Here is a 6,168-nt window from a genome sequence, read left to right on the forward strand (position 1 = left end):
TTTTTTTTTTTCTTTCTTTTTTTTTAACTTCAAATATATAAAAAATATAGATTCTACTCTATATTTTATACCATTACTCCCATGTATGTTTGGAAACTGAAGCAAGGTTACTGGGTGAGCAGTGATAGAACACCTCATCCTGTTCTGGCAGTGAGTGAATTGCACCAGGACCTGCTGTTCCAGGAAGCATTTTTGTTTAAATGTGTTGACTAAGTATTTTGGAAATATCAGTAAAAATAAAATCTTTCTCTCAGAATGTGACTGCCATCTTTGTTCTTGGTTTTCAAAAGAGGCATAGATAAAGTTCAAGGTCATTTTTGGATACATAGTGGACAGCCTGGAATACATAAGACCTTGTCTCAGGAACACAAGTAAGCCGAAAGCAGGAAAAGTTCAAAAAATAAACAGGAAAAGTTAATTAATAAGATTAATAAAGAAAGAGGGCAATATATTAGGTTCAAGTAAGGATTAGGTGCTAAGTGACTGATGTCACAGCATGGAGAGAGGAGTTGGGTATGAATATCCACCCCCATACTTAGAGCTATTGGAAGATCTTAACTTCTTGGAAAGGAAGGAATCATTTTCTCTAACAGTGTAACCCTTGGTAAGTTACCATTTAGTTTTGGAAAACTAAAGATCTGGGAACATTTCCTCAGCACAAAACAGACTTGATCTCTCTCTCTCTCTCTCTGTCTCTCTGTCTCTCTGTCTCTCTGTCTCTCTGTCTCTGTCTCTCTGTCTCTGTCTCTCTGTCTCTGTCTCTGTCTCTCTCTCCCTCCCTCCCCCCCCTCTCTCTCTCTCTCTTTCTCTCCCTCACTTTCTATCTCTTTTTCAATTACACACATATGCAAGCATAAGAAATGGAAGGTTATTAGTAGAAAGAATGGAGAAGGATAGATTCAGAGAGGCATATGAGAAATGTACAGTGGTATATGTGTGTATATATTAGAGGAAAAGCCTATTATCTTCTTGGATTAAAAATTACTAGGTAAAGACATCAAAAACGAACAAAGTTATGTTATTTTCAGGATTATGTTTAGAAATGGGTTTTACCACTTTAAGGTGAATTCTTTATCCCTATACCAATGTATTTGCAGGCAGGGTTATTAAGCTTTAAAAAGAGCACATAAAATTATCAAAGTATTGTAATTGGCTGTATAGTATTGGATTGATCAGAGGGGAAAGGGAGTGGTTTGATCAAGAAGAACCTTCAGTGTATAAATGTGTTGACTTCTCAAATAAAAATTAACTGTAAAAATAATTAACTACAATAAATATTATAAAATTAAAACAGATCAAATGATAATGATTTGCAATATTAAACTGATACCTTCACATTCTTCATCCCCATCTTCCTCCATAAGTTCTTTGCTTCTCAACTGTTTTGTCTTCTGATTTCTTTCTCTCCACTTAGATCAGAGGCAATATTTTTCTATAATGAGTCATTACAATCTCCACTTATTATTGACACTGAAAAATGTCATGAAACTTATCTGAGATGAGTTAGATTTGGTAGAGGCTACCTATGTATTGCAGGGTACATAGACAAGATGAAGACTGACTCTCACCAGGACTTCTGGCTCCAGGAGCACATAGTATGAGACACCTTCTGATGTGTCTCTGTAACTTTCCCACTTGATATAGTCCATGGAGAACCTCCTGAGAGAGGCTGTAGCTTTTACTAACTCATTTGGGATATCTGAGAAGATTATGAACAGCCAATGACTAGGTTTCATAAAACAAATTATAAGAGAGCAAGAACCACCAGACTGTTAACCCAAAGAGGGGACAATACACACAGAATACCTGTGTTCAAAATTCAGAATGCCAATATGTTTAAAAAGTTTATATTACCAATTGTGTTAGAAGGCTAGATACAGGGATTATTCCAGAATAAGTGGGATCTGTGGGGAAAATTAAATTCAGGAGAAAGAATACCAACAACTATTTTCACAAAGAAAATTGAGAATAACCAGAATGTGGACTTGGCAGAAAATCCTTTGTATTAAAAATCTATCAGAAGGCCTCATAGAAGTGGGCTATCAAATAGTCCATGGACCACAGACACAGTTCTTTTTCAGGGGCTGTATAGAACATCCTAAACATATGTTAAATTGTAACATATAATGAAACTAAGTGAAACACTTCTTAAGAGGAAGAACTCCCATGAACCTTCATGGAAATTGCAGGAGAAGGCAAGAATCTCAGAAGAACTCACAGCATGAAACACCTGTGAATTTACAACACAGTCTACATTTCTTCGCAGTTTTTTTGGCAAGGTTTATTTTACCAACCTTTAATATCTTCAAAAGAATGGTAAGGTTTTAGACTATGTAGTATTTATGCACAAGACATCTTTATCTTGAAAAAAATGTTTTGAGACTGAGAAAGGTTTTGTGAGTCAGAGAGCACAGGAGGTGCTATTGTCAATGTAGTATCCTAACATATTAGAGGCCAGTGTAGGAATCATGCCCATATAAACAAAACAATTGTTATACATCTCCAAAAAAGAGCACATACATTATGGTTGATGAGGATCTCAGTATAGTAATCATCAGATATCCACACATATTCACACACTATAGTGAGAATATCTCATACGTTTTGTGTATGTATGAGATACCTCTCAATTAAAACCTTTTGCGCAAAGGAAATGGTAAAACAAGAGGTGGGACATTTGGAAAGCAGACAGAATTCTGGGGTAGAGCAAGACACTGGGAGATTCAACTGGGAAGGTATGATGAGACAGATGGATGGCTCCTGCACACTGGTAACCAGCCATGTGGCAGGATGTAGATTAGAGTAAATGTGTAATATAAGTTATAATTTAGTCAGAGAATAGCCTAGCTACATTTATGACCAAGGTATTTGTGAATGTATTTGGAGTCTGAGTTTTAATTCTGGTAGCACGAGTATGGAAGGAAGAACTACACCTAACATCTAAATGTCACCCAATTTAGGCATAGAATCTAAACTGATCTGAGAAAAGTCCCAAGTATAAAACAGAAAGCCCAAATTGTCTCCCAAAACAAAATGGCTTTTAAGCTCTGTCTCTTTATAAAAAGAGGATATTATAAAAATTAGGGCTTTAAAACTTTTTAATGAAGGCCTCTGCTTACAGAACAGATGCTGCTAGGAGGAATGGAGGCCTCTTTACAGCACATAGGGAGCAGGAATGCACACTAAGTAGCCATGGGCCCAACAACCCAGTTCAGGTCAAGGCAACTAAGGCATAAATCTATGCCCAAGAGGCAACCAGAGCAAAAAGGCTCTAAGTATCCCTGCTGAGAGAGAAGGATGGGGGCTGCCGAGCTCCAGTCTGAGGCTTGCAAAGGAATGTAAAGTCCCCAACCCCATCTTGCCACTGGCTCATCATGACTTTCCTGGATTGAGTAATGGACAGAGGCTCTTGCCTAACCAAACATGGCAGGACTCATGGTTTGAGATTGTTGGCAGGCATGAGGCCCAGATGGCAGTCCATGATTGTTCAAAGACTATACTGCACAATGGCTTTGTGTCTCCTAGAACATAATACAATCAGAGTGAGATCCTCTGAAGATAGATACAGCCAATTAAAAATGACAGCCTAAATTCAAAATGACATGTTTTGTCTTTAGAGGTACTATGTAGCTTTTATGCTTAGTAAACCTTAAGAATGTCCATAAAATTTAAAAATTAAGTACATATCAATCATAAATGTATGGTACTATGTAGGTTTTTTTCTTAAAATTCCTTAAGAATGTGTGTAATAATTTAAAAATTAAATACAAACCATTCCTAAGTTTACCTAAAGAAAAAGGGGAATAATAGGTATATTTATCCACATGAGATATGCTTATTATTTGAAACATACAGATAATACTTTTTCTTTTGCCATGAGTCATTTTGTCTTGAGAAAGATATATTCTGCTCATCAATGCAAGGACCAATGTTTATGGTTGGAACAGGGTTGTTTGCTTTTATCTTTCCAAAAGAAGAAAGGCATTTATCAAAGAGATTAATTGAAAGATAAACATATAAAATACTATTATATTAAGCTTATTATCTCTATTTTGTGTTAATTTTCAGCTTAGCAATACAAAATACAAATGTCTTTTGTCAGAGAAAATAGAGAAGTAAGCCACATATAATAGAGGCAATGTGATATTACTTTAAATTAAAAAGACAAGTGATTAATGCCAATTGAGGTCTAAATGTGATATGCCATCATGTTATCCTTCTAGACTCACTGACAGACAATGGTATAATTTAAAATGACAAGGATTGAGACTGTATCCTTTTACTCTGATTAGCCATCCAATCTCCTGTGGGCAGATGTGAACTCCCAGGAGAGAACTGATAACATTTCAGCCTAGAACATGATACACAACCCATTCTGAAACCTGTAATCAGATCACAATATCCTTGGAAATATGCTCATGTACTAAGAAGTTAAGGAGATTAATAAAGTTGAATGCTGGGAAGGATATTGACTTAAAAGAGAAAAAAATAAAGGAATCTGCATGAAAGATAAATCTTCAAAGAAGAGAGAAACGGACAAAAATTAACATAGAAGTATTCAATGGTGTATAGATTCTAAATAAACTAATGTATTTGAGCCTAATATTTGGGAGACAAAGAAGGAGTCAGGGAGGTTCTTGGCAATTTCAAAGCCGCCCTTATCTACGGAGGATATCTAGTACTTTCTGGGATAAAAAGAGAAACTCTTTCTTAATACATTTTATATATATATATATAGTAATTATATATAATTATATATAACATATAATTATATATAATTATATAATATATAATAATTATATATAATATATAATATATATTATATAATTATATATATAATTAAGTAATATATATATATATATATATATATATATATATATATATATATATTACTTGGACTCCATGCAGTCTTATTTTGATTTAACAACATGAATAAGTATAGTTGTGTGTTCAGTTGTAATGGTAGTCCCCATCCTGTTGGAGAGAGTTCATAATATAGCAGACCTCTGCAGAAATAGGACTGCTAGATCAGACTTCATAAAAGCACCCATTTTCCTATTTAGCAGGTCTTTTAAAAGTGCCTAGGTATAGTTATGAAGCCTATAATCTACTGTATAAAGTGACATCATGTTGGGAGAGGGGCTTTGAACTTGTGTAGCAGGAAAGAAGAAAAGGCTTTGGGTTCCTTTCTAATCAGCATGCAAGAAATTTGATAGAAGGAGACCCCTGAAGAGTTCAGCTAGAGAAAAGAAGAGAAAAAACAAAAAGACCCAAAACAGGTAAGGTATTTATTGATCCCTCAAATTTAGGACTCCTGTAAATCTGTGACTTAAATATATCTCCAGCTAAAACTTCAGTTAAACATGGCAAATAATCTTGTTAGGTATAGTATTCTCAGAACACATTAATCTACATGCTATTTATTCATATGTCATTCATTGAGATTTATATTACAGTTTGGGTATACAAACAAACTCACTTTACATAAAGACATTTTTCATCTTCTTGAAAACAGAGCATCATTTGTAACTGACATGTACACACTGCTCACTGTGTACATTATCTTAAGACTGAAATATATTACCTATGAAAGCTTTATGCCAACACATACCTACGCACTTTTAAAAAGAGCTTGCTGAATAGGAAAATGGGTGCTTTTAAGAAGTCCAGGCTGAGTAGAGAAAGAATCAGTTGGGCTATACAGACCAGTACATCTAAAGCAGTTTCCTAGTTGTGGTAGGCTAACAGAGATCTTGAGTTGGCAGAGCTGAAGGGGATTGTGCTGGTTAGTCATTGGCTGCCTGATCACATGGTGATTGACTGAGGAGTATCCACACAGACTCAAGGTGACTTCTCAGAGTTATAACAGGTGATAGAGAACTTAGTTGATAAGAGGAAGACACGAAGGTCTTTATTGGTGACTAAAGAGAGAGGGACAGGCAAATGACAGCTCAAGGTTTGAGCTAAACAGAGAAGAGAGAATGAGAGAATACAAGAAAAAAATCCAAAGCACGGAAGCTTCTGACAGTTAAGAAGAGTTCAAATTTACCTATAAATGTTTAAAATTGGAGGGATGGGTTTGTCATCCCACAGTCAAAAGCTGTGACCCTGTATTGTTCCTGTCCAAAGGAACTACAGGGACAAAAAAATAGAAGAGCATAAGAGGAA

This window comes from Mus pahari, unplaced genomic scaffold (assembly GCF_900095145.1).
Source record: "Mus pahari unplaced genomic scaffold, PAHARI_EIJ_v1.1 scaffold_4422_1, whole genome shotgun sequence".
In the NCBI taxonomy this organism is placed as follows: Eukaryota; Metazoa; Chordata; class Mammalia; order Rodentia; family Muridae; genus Mus; species Mus pahari.